The sequence below is a fragment of the Orcinus orca genome, chromosome 10, assembly GCF_937001465.1.
Source record: "Orcinus orca chromosome 10, mOrcOrc1.1, whole genome shotgun sequence".
Lineage (NCBI taxonomy): Eukaryota > Metazoa > Chordata > Mammalia > Artiodactyla > Delphinidae > Orcinus > Orcinus orca.
In genome coordinates this window covers 16,093,760-16,113,552 of record NC_064568.1, presented here as the reverse complement: position 1 = coordinate 16,113,552, position 19,793 = coordinate 16,093,760, and the positions used below count along the sequence as shown (strand labels likewise).

General features: G+C 39.3%; 2 pseudogenes; one reads left to right on the top strand and one right to left on the bottom strand.

Annotated features, from left to right (window-relative positions):
- Window positions 1-3,614: 3,614 nt before the first annotated feature.
- On the bottom strand, window positions 3,615-17,565 carry LOC101277022 (ubiquitin-conjugating enzyme E2 Q1-like; annotated as a pseudogene).
- A 239-nt stretch (window positions 17,566-17,804) lies between these two features.
- On the top strand, window positions 17,805-19,256 carry LOC101277273 (CAAX prenyl protease 1 homolog; annotated as a pseudogene).
- The last annotated feature ends 537 nt before the right edge of the window (window positions 19,257-19,793 follow it).

The following is a 19,793-nucleotide window of genomic DNA, read 5'->3' as shown; positions in this document are numbered from 1 at the left end:
TAGAATAAAGGAGGAGCTAGTCTACAAGACTCAGCTGTCACCTCAATGGCTTCTTCTCACAATCTGCTTCCCCTTCCCTGTTGCTATCACGCCCCGGGCTTTGTGCATTAGTCCTTCTCTCTGCAAGCTCCTTTACCCACCGTGTGATTTATGACATCATTTTCCTCTTGGCTGGAACACAACCCCCTTTTCCCCTCTTCCTGAGTTCATTTATACTCAGCTTTGGGTTTCAGTTCAGAGATGCCTTCCTTGAAATTCCTGCCCAACTGTCCATATTTCTGAATTTCTCTCCTTCATAGCCCGGATCCCTGTTGAGAGTCTGTGCTTGTTTGTGTGGTGGTTATTTACAAATATCTGGCTCCTCAGTAGGCTGAAATTTTATGAGGACAGGGATTATATCTCTTTCTGTTTATTATTATATTCCCAGAAATCAGTATAGGAAATGGCATCTAGTAGAGGCTGAACATTTATTTGTTGAATAACATTTAATGTATATATTATACACACACAAATTACTTGGGGGTACTTGTTAAAAATGCAAACCCTTTTGTCCTACCTCCTCAAATTTCAGTTCACTAAAAGGTCAGGATGAGGGGTAGTGGTCCTCCTTTTTTAACAAGCACTCAAGCTGCCTGTGATGCAGTTGTTGTCTGTGGGTTCTATTTTGAGAAACAGTGTTCTAGGTAGTCCTAGAGGACAGCTAAGTTTAAGTGTATTTTTGTTTTCTTTCAGTGAGAGGGGCAGTGAACAGTAGTTTCTCTCACTCCCTTTCAAGAACTAAAGGAGAAGCCCTCCTCCCTCCCTCATATGACATAATTAAGCAAAGCTAGAGCAGAGCTGGGCACAGCTAGAAAGTATTGCTTTCGTAATACAGCCCTGTGGAGTTTCATAATGCATCCAGCAAGCAACTTGTATCCCAATAAAAGAAATTATATTAAAGGGCAGTATGTATAGAGTGGCAAAAGAACACAGTATTCCAGTGAATTGAACACAGTTATGATGTAGTTGTTCGAAAACTGCTGCTATTAATAGTATACTAGCAAGTTGTGCTACATTTATTTAAAATAAAAAGGTAACATGCCCAAGTTAAAGGGAAAACACACTGGCTAGCAAAGGTTATTTGCTTTACAGATGCAAATCATTAGTGTGGAGCTGGAAACTGAGTGAAGGTGACGAAAATAATAAAGGAAAATCCAACATATTTGGACACTCAGCCAACAGGAAGGTGGCCCATCTCATGTTGAAGGTGAGATGAGAAATGAAAACCTCACTATTCTACCTTCTTGCCTGCATTCCTCTGGTGAGAAAAAGATAATCTTAGAAGAACTAGAATTCACTTTTTTTCAGAAGGAGGTAGGGACTACCAAAGAAACGTGATCCTGTTGATATGACAGCGCTTCCTTCTTTGGTTGGTTCAGTTCATTCAATCGATACATATTCAGTAGAAGCATAGCATAGTGATCAAGAATATTCTGTCTGGAGCCAGACTGCCTGGGTTCAAATTCTTTCACCACTTACTAGCATTACCAGTTGGGAAGGTTGCTTATATATTTGAATGCCCCAACTTTCTTATCTATAAAATGGAGATCATAATAATAATCCCTATTCCATGGGTTGTGGCAGGAGCAAATGATTAATATATTTTAAAAGCTTAGGACAGTGATGGCATTCTAGGTTCTATATTAGTATTAATTTTTTGTGTATATGGGTGTATTTTTTAGTGCAGTTTTGTTTGAGGAACACTTCAGGGTGAAAACCTACCTTTGTAGAATTTAGAATCTAGTGAGAGATGAGACAGTCCACAATAAACATATCAGTAAATTCTAATAATAACAGTAATAACCAGTAAGTAATAGAGTATGCTATGAAATACAAATGGACTGTGGAAAAAATAGCATCAAAAAAAGAGCTGGGGACTTCCCTGGTGGTCCAGTGGTTAAGACTTCACCTTCCAATGCAGGGGGTGCGGGTTCGATCCCTGGTTGGGAAGCTAAGATCACACATGCCTCATGGCCAAAAAACCAAAACATAAAATAAATGAAGCAATACTGTAATAAATTCAATAAAGACTTTAAAAAAAAACAGAGTGGAGTTTGGGCCCTGAGAATAGTTATTGTTATTCCCCAAAGGACAGAGAGGTTCAGCAGTTTTCCCAAGATCACACAGCTAGTATGTGAATTCTGACTCCAGAGACCATGACCACAGTCACCTGATAGGTCATGGTACATCCCACAGAACTTTGCCATTTGGAGGAGGAGGTGGAATGAACCATGCATGTCAGGAGAGGAGGGACTGCAGGCCAAGGGGACAGCTACTACAAAGGCATTAACTTGGGTCCATCATGGCGCGTTGGAGGAATTGCAGTGGATTTGTTGCGACCAGAGTAAACTTAAGGAGTGGGAGGTAGTTGGGTCAGATAGATAATGAGAGGATGCAATTCATGTAGATCTCTGCAAGAATTAGGCTCTTACTTAAAGTGAGATGTATGCTTATTGAAAGTTTTTTTTTTTTTTAGCAAATGATTGTCATAGGAAAATATCAAATATAATAAGTGTATATTAAAAAAACAAGATGCAGATGATTATATATACAATTCTAGAAAATAAATTCTGGAGAGAATTACAATACACTGTTAACAGTAATAACTGTCTTGTGTTTGGAACATGGCAGGCTTTTATTTCCTTAATACCTTTCAGTATTTTCCAAATAATATAAAATGATATGCATCATATAGTCAGAGAAATAGAATATTATTTTCTAAAATATAGGTGGCTGCTAAGCAACCAGAAGTGAAATATTAACATCTGATAATATAATTATCAGGTACTTGGCCACTTTACTGATGGTCGCCAAAGAAAACTTTTTACTGTGTCGAGGCAAGCTGATTAAGTTTTCTTTACTCAATTACAGAAAAAACACTTCACCTATATTATCTAGAAAAATAGGTTTATGTAGACTTGACTCTAGGACAGATATAATTTATTCTCTCCTTCATCTGAGGTGTTTTTGTGTCGTGTTTATAAACCTGGTATTAAATTTGTTCATTTTAAATTTAGTAGAGTTTTAGATAGTCTTTTTTTTTCAAGTTAACAAACTGTAATTGTGTTCCCAAAGATACATTTTTTTTCATAAACATCCATCATACACTGTAACCAAAAAAAGCAGTGTACATGAAATAAGGGAAAATAAATTTAAAATCCATAGCATAGGTAAGGAGGCTCTCGTCTGGAGCACAGCTGAGTTTCCAGCCGTATAATGAGGCTCGAAAGTTTCTTTTATAAGAATGCCTGCTAGCAAAGGTTCCAGCCAGGTGACTGGTTGTCTGTAAGTCAGTCTTGAGTACTTGAAACAGTTCTGTGTCTGTTTTTTTTTTTCTTAGCGTTTAGAATAGCCATCATTGTCCTGCAATAGGCAGAGCTATCGTGTCCAGGAAAAGTGAGGGAGGGAACCACAGAGGCAGAGGGAGATCCAAATACAGCATTCAAAGGTAACTGGTCCAGAGGCTTCCCTGGGGCTTCCCTGGTGGCACAGTGGTTGAGAGTCCGCCTGCCGATGCAGGGGATGGGGGTTCGTGCCCTGGTGCGGGAGGGTCCCACATGCTGCGGAGCGGCTGGGCCCGTGAGCCATGGCCGCTGAGCCTGCGCGTCCGGAGCCTGTGCTCCGCAACGAGAGAGGCCACAGCAGTGAGAGGCCCGCGTAGGGCAAAAAAAAAAAAAAAAAAAGGCAATTGGTCCAGTGATGCCTAGGGAAGGAGGAAGGGGACGGCACTCCCGGGTTACCCATCTTCCTTCGGGAGTGTGTACCAGCCGTTTTTTTCATGGATCTGCACCAAGGACTTGTAGGCCTGCTGTGCTCTTGTCGGGCTGTATTGAGATTTGTTGGCTCCAAACTGCGCTCGTGCTTTTCCCTTCACCCGTGTGGCACTGATCTGCATGATCGCTGACTCTACTGAGAAGGCACTGCTCCAGCCCTGCTTGGTGAGAAGTTCCATGCAGATGGCACCTCCGCCCAGAACATACCCTCAGAGAGGACTGGAGACACAACCCTGACAAACGGCACGTCAAAGGGAAAGTTATCTGTAAAAGAAGAGTTAAGTAGGATGAAGTCGGCTCCTTTCTCTGAGGATCTGGAGATGGTTGTGCAAAGCACTGTCCTGGTCAACTTTGAGGAGTTTGACATTCCAATCATACAGGCTGTCATTCACGAGTTCGACTGTACCGTTTCTGCCTTTGAAACTCAGTGATCAGTATATATCCCTGAGCTCCTTCATCACCTGGTCAGTAGCCTGCGCCGAGCCAGACACCGCACCATTTAAGTAATCTTGCCTCTGGGTCTTTTTAATTTTCTCTGGTATGGCCAAGTTTTCTTTTCCAATGCCGTCATCTTCAGATTTCTTGCCCTCAGCTGGCGCTTCTTCTCTCATTTATTTCATAGTGATCTAGGTCTTCTGTGTCCTCAGGCATCTCTTCATCTTCACCTTCCGAAGATACATCTTCCTGTGTACACTGCTCTTCTGGCAAGGGCTGATCCAGCATCTCCACATCTGGATGCTGAGGGAGGTTACAGAGTTTACACAGGTCGGAGTTGATCCTCTTCAGATGCTGCAACAGCAGAGTATTCCCTTTCTTTATGTCCACCAGCCTCTCCAAGAGAGCAGCCAAGTTAGCGTCATTGGACTCCGCTGACCAGATGGGGGGCACAGCTGGGTATGACTCCATGATGTTGCAGTGGATGCAGACGGGATCCCCAGGCACCGACCCCTGTGGGGAGAGATGCAGTCCGGGCGCGGCCCTCGTCCCGGCCCCTCTGGCCTCAGCCAGCGGGAACTCGCATCTCAGCTGGTCCAGGAAGGCGCTGGCAATGCGGAAGCGCTCGTGGCCGCGGGGGAGAAGGAACTGGAGCAGCTTCAGCTCCCCACTCAGGCAGGGCCCCGGCTCCGGGCCCCGCCCCCATCCCGGGACTGTCCCCCTCCCCCCGGCCCCCCCAGCTGCTGCCCCGGCCCCGGCTGCTGCTGCTGCCCCAGGGCCGGCGGGCGGGAGCCTCCGGCCTCTGCTCCAGGCTCCACTGTCGCCCCCGCCGTCCACACTTCCTGATCCCCCCTTCGATAAGATGGCGCCACCGCCACCTCCGGGACAGGCCCCCCCCACCCCCGCCACCTCGCAGGCCCCCCCCAGCCGCCGGAAGCCAGGCGCCCCTCCTGCTCCTCCTCGGCAGCCCCGCCTCCCTTAGATAGTCTCTTATACTTCCTGTGAAGTTTGGAAGATTATAAATTTAGGTTGAACTGATAAAATATTTTGGCCTGCAGGAAAAATATTATAATTCTATTATATCTTTGAAATGTTAATTTTACATTGGGATTTGGATAAACTATAATTATGTCAAAATGATACTCACTTTTACAAGAAAATTATATGAATAGAAGATTTAGACATGTATTTTGCATACGCTTTTATAATTATTCTGTTCCTGCGATAAATTCTTCTTTTTATACACATTACAGAATAACTGAGTGTTTCAGTTCAAATAAAGGAAAATTGTGTTTAAGAAAAATATTTTCTCTGGATAAATGCCCAGAAGTGGGATAACGGGATCATATGGTAGTTCTATTCTAAATTTTTTTGGGGGGAACCTCCATACTGATTTTCATAGTGGCTGCACCAATTTACATTCCCACCAACCTCATCCTCACCAACACTTGTTATTTCTTGTCTTGTGAGCACATTGTAGGGTATACAGAAGTAGAAGTATAATGCTGTGCATTATACTTCTCATATAATTTTTTAAAAAGACAATTTTTATAATTTTTAAAAAGACAAAATATTTTCTCTATTTCCTATCCTTTAAATTGACACCATAGATACTGTATCCTTTACGAAGCTCTCTGTGGTCAGAGACCATTAACTCAATTAAAATTAGATTAAGGAATAAATGGAAATTGTCAACACATATAAATATCCAGAGCTAGATTAATTTTCAGGTATAGTTGGGTTCAGAGACTGGGCCACCTCCTCAGGATTTGTTTCTTTCTGTTTCTTGACTCTATTTTCAACTTGGTTGGCTTAAGTCTAGGTAGCGCTAGATTTCTCCTTGTGTCAGGAAGATGTCGGAAAGCAGCTTAAACTTCCCATTCTTCTAGTAAAAGACTATAAGGAAACAGTGAAATTCTTTTCTGGTAGCTTTTCCAGAAGTCCTGAAATTTATTGTGATTGGCCGAACTAAAATCTTACGTCCATAACTGAATCAAATTACAGTGACTAGAAAAATGCCAAGACTTGGTTTACCCCAGAAACTCCTTCCTAAAGATATGGAATGAAGGTGGATCTTCGATTAAAAATCAGGGAGACAAATGCTGGGGCGGTAAACATGAAACATCCATAGTATAAACGTTTCTGGAAAAGCCTTTATTAAGGGAAATAGTCATTTCTGCTGTTAACAAACAAGTTCAAAAATCTCACTGGCTTACAACGACAAATATCTTCTTTGCTTTCAAGTCGTGGGTCAGCTCTGCATTTCTCTAGTTAATAGTCACGTGAGGCATGTTTCTCTAATGGCAAATGGCATGAAAACAAAAAAGGTGAGCAGAGTTATGAAATGCCTTTAAAGGCTTCAGCTTGTGTCTAGGGCCCATCACTTTAATCCACATGCTATTGGACAAACAAGTCATGCGGCTAAACTCAACATCAGTTGAATGAGGAAACATATTCATTAGTGCGAGGTAATGCAAAGTCCTGTGACAAATGGTATGGAGTAATTCGAATACAGGACAGAAGTGAAGAATTAAGAGCAATGAACCTATTTACCAGAGGACGTTTCTAGTGCTCACTTGATGACAAAGTCAGCTGTCAGAAGAATTTTCTCCAATTCACGTCTCCATAGAGTTTATTATTAAGATCCAAGAAGACAGTGTTCATCACCATTACATTTCTGTTCAGATTAAATTATACACGAATATCTGTATATAAATTTGTTTTATAACAGATAAGTAACCAAAACAGTAACAAATGTAATTTATTTTTAAATTATTATTGACATTTTCCCATATTATAGTTTTTGAGTACCAAACTTTATTGAAATCTTTTTTTTTTTTTTTTTTCGGTACGCGGGCCTCCCACCACCGCGGCCTCTCCTGCTGCGGAGCACAGGCCCCAGACGCGCAGGCCCAGTGGCCATGGCCCACGGGCCCAGCCGCTCCGCGGCATGCGGGATCCTCCCGGACCGGGGCACGAACCCGCGTCCCCTGCATCGGCAGGCAGACTCCCAACCACTGAGCCACCAGGGAAGCCCTATTGAAATCTTTTATACTAGTTCCGGAAGAATTCTGATGTCAATTTCAGGTTTCCAATTAAGATTTTTATACTATCTTTGGTTTATTCCTGTGGAGTATATTTTCTAAATCCCTACAAAGGAAAGTTAGGTCAAATCACCATTAATTCTGAATATGCTTGTGTTTGGTTAGTGTCATAACTTTAATATGAGCTAAGTGTATTTTTATGCAGTAATTTGGTAAATCATCTCAGTAGATGATAGCAAATTACCCACCTTTTTTCTGCCTGATGGATAATATGTTCTAGTTGAGTAATTAGGTATTAGTTAGACACAGCTGCAGCTTGTGTTCGACAAGTACTTTTTCAGTCACACATTTATCTCTCTCTTTGTGGATGAATTGGCAACATGCCTCATACGGGTCTTTAATGTACTGTTTTTATGCAGCTATAGGCTGCTGGTCCAAAGGGTATATGTATACAGTTTGATATATACGTAATACCATCTTTGAAGAAGAGGACAACTTTTTCTTAAAAATCATACATGGTAATATTGATATATTATTATTTTTTATATAATACAATATTTTTAATCTTTCAATCATCCCTACATAATTCTTTGTTTTAGGCTGTCCTTTCCAACTGTGAGAGTTTAAGGGTTATATTTCATGACTTTGCAGATAACATTTGCCTATGCATAATTAGTATGTCTGAAATGCTGGAGACTATGCCATTGGCTGGAATGCCATTGTGCTACAGTGGTGCTCCTTTAAAGTGGCATATGTCAACCTGGGCATAACTGAAATTTTGGGCCAGCAGATAATTTGTTGCGGGAGGCTGTCCCGTGCTTTGTGGGATGTTTAATGGCACCCTGGCCTCTACCCACAAGATGTCTGTAGTACTCTGCCCTACCCCAGGTTGTGTCAATCCAGAATGCCTCCAGATATTTCCAAATGTCCCCGGAGGGGCAAAATTGCCCCACTGAGTGCTACTGCTTTAAAGTAATTTCTAATTAATGGTGACATATATTATAGCAACCTCTCCCTCCTATCATACTTAAAATTGTTGGCCTGAAAATTGATAAAGGAATGAAGAAGAATGAGGCTAATATGTCTCATTTAACATAAATCTCTGAATTTGGACAATAGTGAATTACATGTTAGAAAAAATTGTTTACATTCTTTTATTCAGGTTTTTCATGTAGACCTTTATAGGATAGGAAGGTTCTGGTCTACCAGTTTTCTCTTTCCTTTCATTAGAAATGTCTCTCTCCATTGTTATTTGTTGTTATTATTGTTCCCTTAATGGTTATTAATTTAAAAGGTTTCATTTATTCATTTTCTTTGCTGTGCAAAATATTTTAGAATAGATGTTGTAAGTGAATTCCATTATGTCTATGAAAACTTACTCTGAGTAGGTGGTTTCTGTAAATTAGGAGGGTCTGGGGAGTAAGATTTGTTTACATTTGCAGAGAGAATGATTTGGGGTTAATTGAACATAGTTATTAAACAGTCTCACTCCTTCAGTGTGCCTGTTGACAGGGATAACAGATGAGGTTTCATATCTCATTTCTCTGCAAGAATATTTTGCCTTCTAAGTTCACGATTTTTGGAATCTAAAACAATTTCATGAGGCTTGAATTCTGGGCTCTCGAACTTAAATTCTAGGGAAAATCCAATCTAGCAGAAAGAACATGGGTTTTGATTAAACAGAACTGGATTCCAGTTCCAACCCCTAAGTACTTGCTGTGCAACTTTGGCTAAGTTACTCAAAATCTCTGAAACTGTTTCCTCCTCAGTGAATGGAGATAATACATTTTATTGCTGAGACTGGGGCAGGAATGAGTTGGTGGTGGGAAGGTTACTGCATTTATTCTCTCCACTTTCTTTTATCCTATACTTTATATTTAGCATCAACCATTTTACTGAAAACTCCTCTCACAGAGTCTCCCAAAACCTACTTTGCTGATAAATCCAAAGGATTCCTGGTAGTCCTATTTTTAATCAACTGCTCTTTTGCTTTAAAAAAAGGACTGGCAAACATTTTCTGTAAAGAGCCAGATAGTAAATATTTTTGACTTTATGAGATAATGTCTGTCTCAATTACTCAACTTGGCCATCATATGTAAAAGTGGCCATAGACAGTGTATTAATGAGTCGACTTGGCTGTGCTCCAATAATACTTTATTTGTAGGCTGTGGGCTGGACTTGTCTCACAGGTGTAGTTTGATGATCCCTACTCTAAGCTCCGCATTGGCTTCTATTTCGCTTTATATCCTCTAGTTTTCTGGCTACAAAGGATTCGTCTCTTGTCATTGATAACTCCTCCTCTTATCTCCTTCACTGGGTTTTCTTTTCTTGCTCACATATTAATTGTTTAAATTAAGATAGTGCCGGTTGGGAAGAGGAAGCAGATGTGAATCAAAATGAGACCATCATTTTCTCTCTCAAGCCTTTATCCTCTGTGTGAAGGCCAAATCTCAGAGGCATACAAGGCTCTTTATTATTTAATTTCTGCTCAACTTTGCATCTTCTTCTCCTTAAATTCCTCAAAGCTGTTACGCTCCCAAGCTATTTACATTTTCTCAGTTTGCCTGGTGCTCCCTCTTATCCCTGAGCTCGGCACATATGACTTTTTCCTCTCGAAAGATTTTTTCTTTATCTTTTTTTTTTTTTTTTCCTGGATGGAGAAAGTTCATTCTTTATACTCTACCTTAATTAGCTTCTGCTCTCAGCAGATTTCTTTAAATCCCCACCCAAGATTGGATTAGAGCTTTTTCTACATGATTTCTTTGAGTATATTTTAAATTATCTAGAAATAAAACTTTAATGAAAATATCAACGTAGTCTGTTCCATAATAGAGTTATGGTTGGATTGCTACGGGACTGCACAGAAAGGGTACTAACCCTATTCTTGGAGACAAAACTGCCAGGGAAGGCATAAGTGGAAAGTGATTTTTGAGTTGGGTCTCGACACAGAGGACCAGGGGAGGAAGGTTCTGCCAAGCTGATGGAATGTCAGAATTCAAGACTGTGGGGCACTGGGCAGTTCATGGGACAGTTCATATTCTGGACGACATTCTATGATTCACGTCTGTTCTCTGCAGTAAAGCTTCACTTAGATAACTGATGCTCAGTAAATGTGCATGGTCAGATGACAAATTTATTGTTAGAAGTTACAAGTTAGGCTAATTTTTTTTAAGGTAGGCATTTACTTTTGATTGATCTTAATATATTCATCAATTAAGATAATTTAAAATGCACTGACCTTTAATCACAATACTCTAGGTGAGCTTTCACAGATGTATGTATGACTAATTCATCTCCCCTCCACCCATTCATCTCCCCTCCATCAAAACCCAGCATAGTGCACAGAGAAGGTCTTCATAAATATTTGTTGAATGAAAGAAAAACGCTGAATGTTCCAAGGAGGTGGCACCAGATAGAAGACAAAGAGTAAACAATTTGCTAAACTCAAGAATGCACATATGCAAGGCATAAAATAGATTTTGGTACTACTTGTTTATAACAAAATAATTACCTTTTAATCATAAAATGTAAAAGCAACTAGAATATTAAGCAAAGGAGAAATACAATAAAGAAAACTGATTATGAAAATTCTAAACTCTGAGTTGAGATTTATAATAAACTTCCATTTTAACTAAGGCAGTCCAGTGATATTCATCATTTTCTCTTGACGTTCATTCATTCATGCATTCCAAAAATATCTACGGAATACTACTTATGCAAAGGCACTACTATAGGCTCTCATTACCCTTCTTATTAAATTCTGAAATCTTAAAAAAAAAAATTCTGAAATCTTGGTATTAGCTATGTATATATTTACACACACATACACAATTATGGATACACGTATGTGTACATATACATGCAGGATGAAATTGTTTCTCAACACCTGCAATTACCATGTCTCCTGTACTGTACATTCCTTGACTACTTCTGGCAAAATGGCCTTATATTTCATGCTAAGTTCTTCTAAAAGCTCTTCATGAAGTTATTTATGCTGGGAATAAAGTTTATGAGAGAAAATAGCATTAAAAAAATAATTCTTATTGCAATGTGACCAAAATCCAGGAAAAGACAAAAAGAGGGAAGCTGGATTTTCTTACAGACTCCCTTCTACTTATTCTCAGAATTGGAATTAAGAGATATAACTTATGGAGAACATACACCATTGAACAGGTGCCTAGGGAGTTAGAGCCAAATTCTCGTTTCAATGGGTGAACAGTCAGTCGTTGCCATATGGGCAGAACACGGTTTCTTCTCAGATGTCTCCTAGGTATTTTGTGCCCTATCAACTGTGGCTACATCCACTCCATTTCTAGGCCCAAAATATTATAGTTCCAGTATCTTATGCTGTATTTTCCAAAAGAATGTTCTGATAGAACAATGCATATCATATATATTCATAACCTATTAAAGAGTTCATCACAGACTAATTAGTTGCTCATTAAATATTTGCTGAGATCAAAAGAATGCATTATAACTCTATCAATGTAAAAGATTTGTCAAAGTCCACAAATGAAGCAGGAAGTTATCACTCTTTACAGACATATACAATAACATCTGACTGTTGACAACTTCTTGATAATTCACAGATCACTCATGCTCAGGAAATAATAAGGGAGTACACACAGTATGAATTGATTTGGGGTGATTAAAAAATGAGGATGTTCTATCCCAGGATAGATGTAGTAGTAGAACTCGGTGTCTAATTTCAAGTAATTCTGCCAGCTAGCTGTAATCCCTCTGAATATAGGAATAATAATAATTTCCTCAAAAGTTTTTAGTGAAATTTAAGTGAAACAATGCAGGTAATGCGATTGATTCAATACTTATCACATAATAGAATCTTATATAAGAGAAATACTAAGATGAGATCATGAAATCAAAATAAAATAATAAAAATAGTGTTCATCTGTAAATGTTTGTACTACAGTTTCCTGTGCTTTTAATAATTTTCTATAAAATAAATTTGTGCTAATCATTGTCAGGTTTGCAGTGTTCTGATACTCCAGGGATGTAATAGTAACCATATAATTTGAGAAAAGATAACAATATTGGTTGTAGCCTTTTCTGTAATTCTCAATGGCTATTTCTTTCTTTGCATCAATCTTGGGACCCATGAAGAGTGGGAATAAGGAACAAATAAAATCTTTAAAAATGTTGTCAGCTTGAAGGTTCTCCTTTTTCTATATTATTCCTTCAACACCCTAAATGATCAGTGCTGGGGAAGAGGTCATCATCTGACTAGGAAAATGAATTATTTTTATAAGTGTGGGGAGAAAATCATTTAAATTAAGTTATATAGAGAATGATAAAAGAAATTCCTTGAATATATGAATATTTACTATACATTTTTCTTTGAGCCCTTCTCTTTTCTATTCTTATTTTTTAAAGAAATGGTAAACAATCATTTTATGTTCTCCTTCTTGTTCTAATTTTCCGTAACCTTTCCCAGTTCTCATTTTCTCATTTCCAACCACCCCATAACCACAAGCACCAAAAAAGAAAAAAAAGGAAGTCAGACTTGTCAGACTTTGTTATCATTGTCCCAGAAGGGAATTACTTATCACAACTTCTTTTCTTTCTATTCCACAGCTAGTTATTTAAAATTTCTGTTGGAACCAGAGAGATTACTTTATTCTAGGATTTCCCCTAAGACAAAAACCCTGGTAACCATAGCAGCATCGCCATCCAATCTCTTGAATCCACAACAAAATGCGGCTAGAAATGCTTAGCGCAGTCTCCCAAGGCAAACATTGCTATGATGAGTGACAAACTGAAACAGTAGGAGCTGCTCCTGTTGCCATGGAAACAGGCCTTTCCATCTGAGAGGTTCCATCCCAGGATTCACAATCTAAAGCTTTGTAAAGGTATGCTGGTCTTCACTCCCCTACTGGTTAGCACTTACCACCAGACTAACACTGCTGAGATGACTGATATGGAAAAATAAGGGCTATCCCTCATTGCCACAGTAACCCAGGTTTCCAGTAATTTGCCTTAATGGAAAGTTGAAAGAGCTTTGTAGCAGATGTCTATAGTAGCTAAATCAAATGACAGTTAAAGAGAACAAATGTGGTAAGTTCCTTAAAAGTTAAATGCACACCTTTTGGGGTATCACTGGGGCTGTGTTTTCTAAAAAAATATATGCTCCACCGTGCTTTTAAGGAATCACAATTTAGATCATGAAGCACTGGAACAAAATATGTTTTATCCACTTGTAAAAATGTTTATAGAGAATACAAAGTTCTCTGAATATAAATAGAAAGCACTAAGTTATTAAACACTTTTTCTTTGGGAGTCCTTCAACAGGAAGGACTCTGTTGAACAACAAAGGACAGAAATCTCATTGAATTAACCGGCATATTTATGACTAATCATATATCCTAATGGCATTTTTTAGCAAATGGCTAGTCAAAATATTAGATTTGGAAAGTTATGATGAGCTGATAATCCATTCCCATTACTAGGGGATTACCATTACCATTTAGATCCAAGTTATTAGGCTTTTTCCAATGTAACTGGATTGTCAAAGTGTACATATAGTCAGATGTGCATGAAAATTATAGCTTAATTATTTTATGCAACTGACCTAAACATTGTCACAGACTCTTATCCTTCTAGGCAGTGAGGAGACACATGTTGTTTATCAGCAATATTTCAGCATCTTCCAGTTTTAACAGCACCTTTCAGTTTTAAGTAGACCCTCTATGTTAAATATTTAGTCAGGTTAGAAGTCAAGGCTCTATCAGGGCTGCCTCACCTTTCCCCTTCAGTCTTCCCCCAGGTGGCATCTGGACGTAAGTCACAGGTCTTCACTATGTTTCATGGAGTAAGAGCTGTCTGAGGTTTTACCTACTACTGGTCTACTCTCCAGGGCGACGGATCTGGTATTCGTGTTTTCACTGGTGGTGTCTGCTGAGGTACAGTTAGTGAGCTTTACTCCAGGACAGCTAGCTCTTTCTGCTACTATAGTCTATGGCTGGTGACCTTGGGGTCTGGTTCCTTAGCTCAGGCTTGATGATTTAGCCCCACCTCAGTAACTGCTGGTGTTACAGATCCACCCTGAAGGTAGGTGGCTGTGACTGCCTCCGAGCTTCATCCTTAATGACCAACCTTCTTGTTCTCGGCTACAAGGCCACTCTGGCCACACTGTTCTTAACAGTGATTCTCTTTTGGTAGTTCCCCCAGCAAGATTTTTAATTCCTTATCTCACTATTATTAATTTGTGATCCATATCACATATTTCTAACATTTTGTTTATCTTTACATTGTTTCTAAACTCAAACCCAGTTTTTGTTAAAAAAAAAGGGAAATGAAAAAGACATACACACAGACAAAAGTTAGCTTAAGTTTACACAGCTTATATCCATTGAACAAGGTAACTTTTGCAATGCCTTTCAGGCTCTGTATGATCTATTCATCAATACTTTTACCTATAGGAATAGGATGCTGCAGTTAACTTTGAAATAAAAGACTACTCTCCTGGACACATGTGATTATGTCCAGGAAAGAAGATGAATGACTTAAACTGGGCCAATCATATTCTTTTTCCAAAGGTGCCCTTATTTATCAATCGAAGCAAAAGGAAGAACAGGTAGTTTCTCAGAGAAAAAAAATAGAGATCCAATAATTCCTGTTTTCCAGATACTTTTCTCTTCCTTGTTACCATCCTTCTCTGAGGCCTTGCTACAACCTCACCCTTGGAAAATACAAAACACTTTGAATCTTCATAATGAATTCCCATTATATCTCTATAAGCTAGCTCAAGTTGATTTCTAGAATATTTAATTAAAGAGTTATGATGAACACATCTGTGGGGTTTATTTCTTTCATGGCCAAATTACCTCGCTGAAAATGAAATGGAAATTTTGGCCTTTATTTTGGATTCTATACAAGAACAATGGCTCTAAGAATTTAAGGAAGGATAATCTCCATTTGTAATTCAAAGGTGTGACAACGGTTCCAGCGGTGAGTAGAATCTTTCTGTGTTCTTCATCTGAGTCTCCATATTGTCTGCTTTATATTACCATATTGAGTAATTCAACCAGTTACTGCAGGTACAGCAAAAGAGAAAATCTATTTCTGTTGGCTGATGTTTGAACATTTCTTACCTGTCCTTAATATGGGTATGCTGGTGAACATTTTGCTTTAACTACTGCTGGAATTTTTTTTAAAGCAAAACAGTATTATTATAATTTTTTTATTCTTAATGTAGTCTTAGCAATGATTTCCTGCTGTCTTGGATGGTGATATCTAATAGCTTTTCCTACCTGCATCCGTTTCACTTTCTTCCAGTTGCTGCAACTCTGTTTTCCTTTAGGGAACTGTTCCTCCTCATTTCTTGCAGCCTTGGTGAGACTGATAATCCAGGTACTCTAGCTTGATCTGAGAAAATCTATCAGCTCCTCTCCTCCTCTAGATCCTGATGTAGTTACTGGACTTTCTGAGCCCAGGTTTTGCTAACTTTCCTTCAAAATTTGCCACTTTCCATTTATTTGTGTCATCTTCAATTTCTTTCATCCATGTCTTATAGTTTTCAGAGTACAGGTCTGTCACCTCCTTGGTTAAATTTATTCCTAGGTATTTTATTCTTTTTGATGCAATTTTAAGTGGAACTCTTCTTAATTTCTTTTTCTAATAGTTCATTAGTAGTATATAGAAAGGCAACAGATTTCTATATATTGATTTTGTATCCTAAAACTTTTCTGAATGCATTTATTAGTTCTAATAGGTTTTATGGGATTTTGGGGGTTTCCTATATACAGTACCATATCATCTGCACATAGTGACAGTTTTACTTTTTCTCTTCCAATTTGGATGCCTCTTCTTTTTTTCTTTTTTCTGATTGCTGTGACTGGGACTTCCAATACTATGTTGAATAAAAGTGGCGAGAGTGAACATCCTTGTCTTGTTCCTGATCTTAGAGGAAAACTTTCAGCTTTTCACTATTGAGTATGATGTTAGCTGCGTGTTTGTCACATATGGCCTTTATTATGTTGAAGGATATTCCCTATATATCCACTTTGTTGAGATTTTTTGTATCATAAATGGATGTTGAAGTTTGCAGATGCTTTTTCTGCATCTATTGAGACGACTGTATGATTTATATCCTTAATTTTGTTATGTGGTGTACTGCTTGATTTGCAGATATGGAACTATTCTTGCACTTCTGGAATAAATCCCACTTGATCATGGTGTATGATCCATTTAATGTATCGTTGAATTCAGTTTTCTAGTATTTTGTTGAAGATTTTTTTATCTAGGTTCATCAGGCATATTGGCCTGTAATGTTCTTTTTTGTAGTGTCTTTATCTGTTTTTTTTTCATTTATTATTATTTTTTAACATCTTTATTGGAGTATAATTGCTTTACAATGGTGTGTTGGTTTCTGCTTTATAACAAAGTCAATCAGTTATACATATACACATGTTCCCATATCTCTTCCCTCTATCCGGTTTTAGCATCAGAGTAATGCTGGTCTGATAAAATGAGTTTGAAAGCATCCGTCCCTCTTCACCTTTTTTGCAGCAGTTTGAGAAGGATACGTACCAACTCTCCCTTAAATATTTGGCAGAGCTCATCTGTGAAGTTGTCTGATTATGAACATTCTACTCCTGAGTTTGGTTAGCATCTTTATGAATATTACTTTGAAGTCTTTATCTATTAAATTGTTTATCTTCATTTTGTTTAGTTCTTGTTCTGAGGTTTTGTCTTGTTCTTTTTTGATTGTCTTTTATTTTGTTTTTTTCCTTTGGAAGGTGGTTTGTCTCATTTTGCCTAACTTTCTGCATTTGTTTCTATGTACTAGGTGTTATCCACTACCTCTGTCGGTCTGGAAACAGTGGGCTCATGTAGAACCTGCTCTGTGAGGCCCAGTGGCGCAATACCCTCTGGTCTTTAGAGCCAGGTGCTCCAGGGGTATCTCCTGTGTGGACTGTGTGTGCCCTCCTGTTATGGTTGGGCTGCCATTGCTACATTTGTGCTGGTGGGCAGGGCTGGCCCCCGGCTTCGCTAGCTGTGTGGCTTGGCCTCAACTGCTGTGGATTCCTTGTTGGGCAAGTCTGGCACCCGGCCCAGCTGGCTGAGAGGGCCAGCTATGACTACTGCAGGCACGCTGATGTGTGGGACTGGCCCTTGGCCCAGCTGGCTGTGAGACTTGGCTGAAATTCTTAGGGGCACACTGGCATGCCGGACTGTCCCCACAGAATGGGAGCTGCTGTGGAGGGGTGCCAGTGCTGGTAGAGACGGCCCACTGGGTGAGACTGGGCAGGAGCCATGTTGAAGGGGCAGGCCTGGATGGGCAACTTAGGCAGGTTGGGTCCTTGGGGGACCTCTGGGGTGGGGCACAGGATATTAGCTAAGTTGATGGAGAGTGACAGATACGCACAAAAATCATAATGGCACCTGCAAGCACTTCCATCTCAAGAGAAAGCTCCATCAGACCCCTGCCTCTCTAGCACACACCCTAAAATTAGTCAAGGAAGTTCCTTCTCATATAAACCAGGTGCTTTTCAAGATGCTGCCTCTGCACTGTGGGTATCAGCTAGTGAGTTTGTGTAAGAGTCAAGAGTGGCGTCTCAGTTTCCCACAATCTTCCAGGTCTCCCAGATGCAAGCCCTACTGGTTTTCCAAGCCAGACTTACGGTGGCTCATCTTCCCGGTGCAGGTCCCCTGGGCTGAAGAGCCAGACATGGGGCTTGGAGTCCTTGCCTCTTGGGGAGGGGGGACCTCCACGGTTGTGATACCCCTCCTGTTTATGGGTCACTGCACCAGGGGTGTGGGTTCTGGTTAGACCATGCCCGAGCTCATCCTCCCTGTCTTGACATGGACTTTGCTGTATATCCTTAGTTTCAGAAACTCTATTCTGCTAGTCTTCAGGTTGTTCTCAGAAATAGTTGTTGTGTATGTAGTTGTAGTTATCGTGTGTCCATGAGCAGAGAGAGGTGAGCTCAGAATCCTCCTACTCTACCATCTTGATCCAGACTCCACTTTTGTAATATTTTGAAGCAAATCTCAGACATATATATTTCCTTTGTAAATATTTCAGTATACATTTGTCAAAATTAATAAATGTTTCTCTTCTTTAGATATAACTGGAACAACATTATCACATCTAAAAACAAAACGGAGTTTCATTTCTGGTAATGGTGGAATAGCTGATATCAGACCTGCCCTCCTGATGAAATAATTATAAGCTTTGGACAAAACACATTAGAAAAAAAGAAGAACAATTGTTTCTAGTCAGATGAATCTAGAGGGTATGCTCCATAGTGAGAGAGACCGTGACTCAGCAGCTTGCCTGGATATGGGAAGGCCAGGCTCTAGGGTCAGCAAAACTCCTCATTTGAGGATTAGAATACGTAGGATCTGCACTCTGTCAAGTTCCCTGGTCAGGGGACACCCAGAACTTGGTTCTGCAGGTGAGTGAAGCTGCTGGTTGAGATTACAACTTGGGCACTACAGGATAAGAAACAAACATGTAATAATCAGGAGGTGCTTGCTGTACTAAGCCATGAACTGGGGCACTGGAATTTGGGACACACAAAAATATCATTATTAGCCAGATGAATTATTTCCTGTGTTTTTTCTTGTTTGCTGTACTAATTGATTGAAAAAGAGCTTTTTGCTGTGTTTGGTTATTATGGCAGCCATTATGCTCTAATTGGACTACTTATTGGATCATCTTCCAGTTTATTTTTAATCATCTTAATCATCTTCCAGTTTATTTTTCCACCTTATCATGATGGTCTTTCTTTTCACCTAACAGCCCTAAGCCACAGATTTGACTTTCAAGCTGATGCATTTGCTAAAAAACTTGGAGATGCTAAAGACACATGCTGCTTTAACCAAACTGAACAAAGGTAACTTGGGATTCCCTGTTTTTGACTGACTGTTTTCAATGTCACATTATTCTCATCCTCTAGTACCAGGGAGACTTCAAGCTTTGGAAAATTCAAAACAAGACTAGTTGTCCAGAGTCTGTGACTGAAGACACTTCCGATCAGTTTTGTCCTGGTGGCATATTCTAGCTCTTCCTGTTTTTAATTTTTTCTTTAAGAAAAATTATTAAGTACAGAAAATCCAAGATTTAAATAAATTTAATATCTCATTTCAAAAATGATTTTAATAATCCATTTCTTAAAGAAAATGGATGAAATTTTTAGGCTTAATGTTTTAAAAGGCATAGTTTTTCTTGAAGTATAGTTGATTTACAATGTAGTGTTAATTTCTACTGTACAGCAAAGTAATTCAGTTATACATATACATACATTTTTTTAAAAAGTTCTTTTCTATTATGGTTTATCACAGGTTATTGAATATAGTTTCCTGTGCTATACAGTAGGACCTTGTTATTTATCCATTCTATATATAATAGCTCACATCTGTTAATCCCAAACTTCCACTCCATCCCTCTGCTATCTCCCTTCCCCCTTAGCAACCACAAGTTTGTTCTCTATGTCTGTGAGTCTGCTTCTGTTTCGCAGATAGGTTCCTTTGTGTCAAA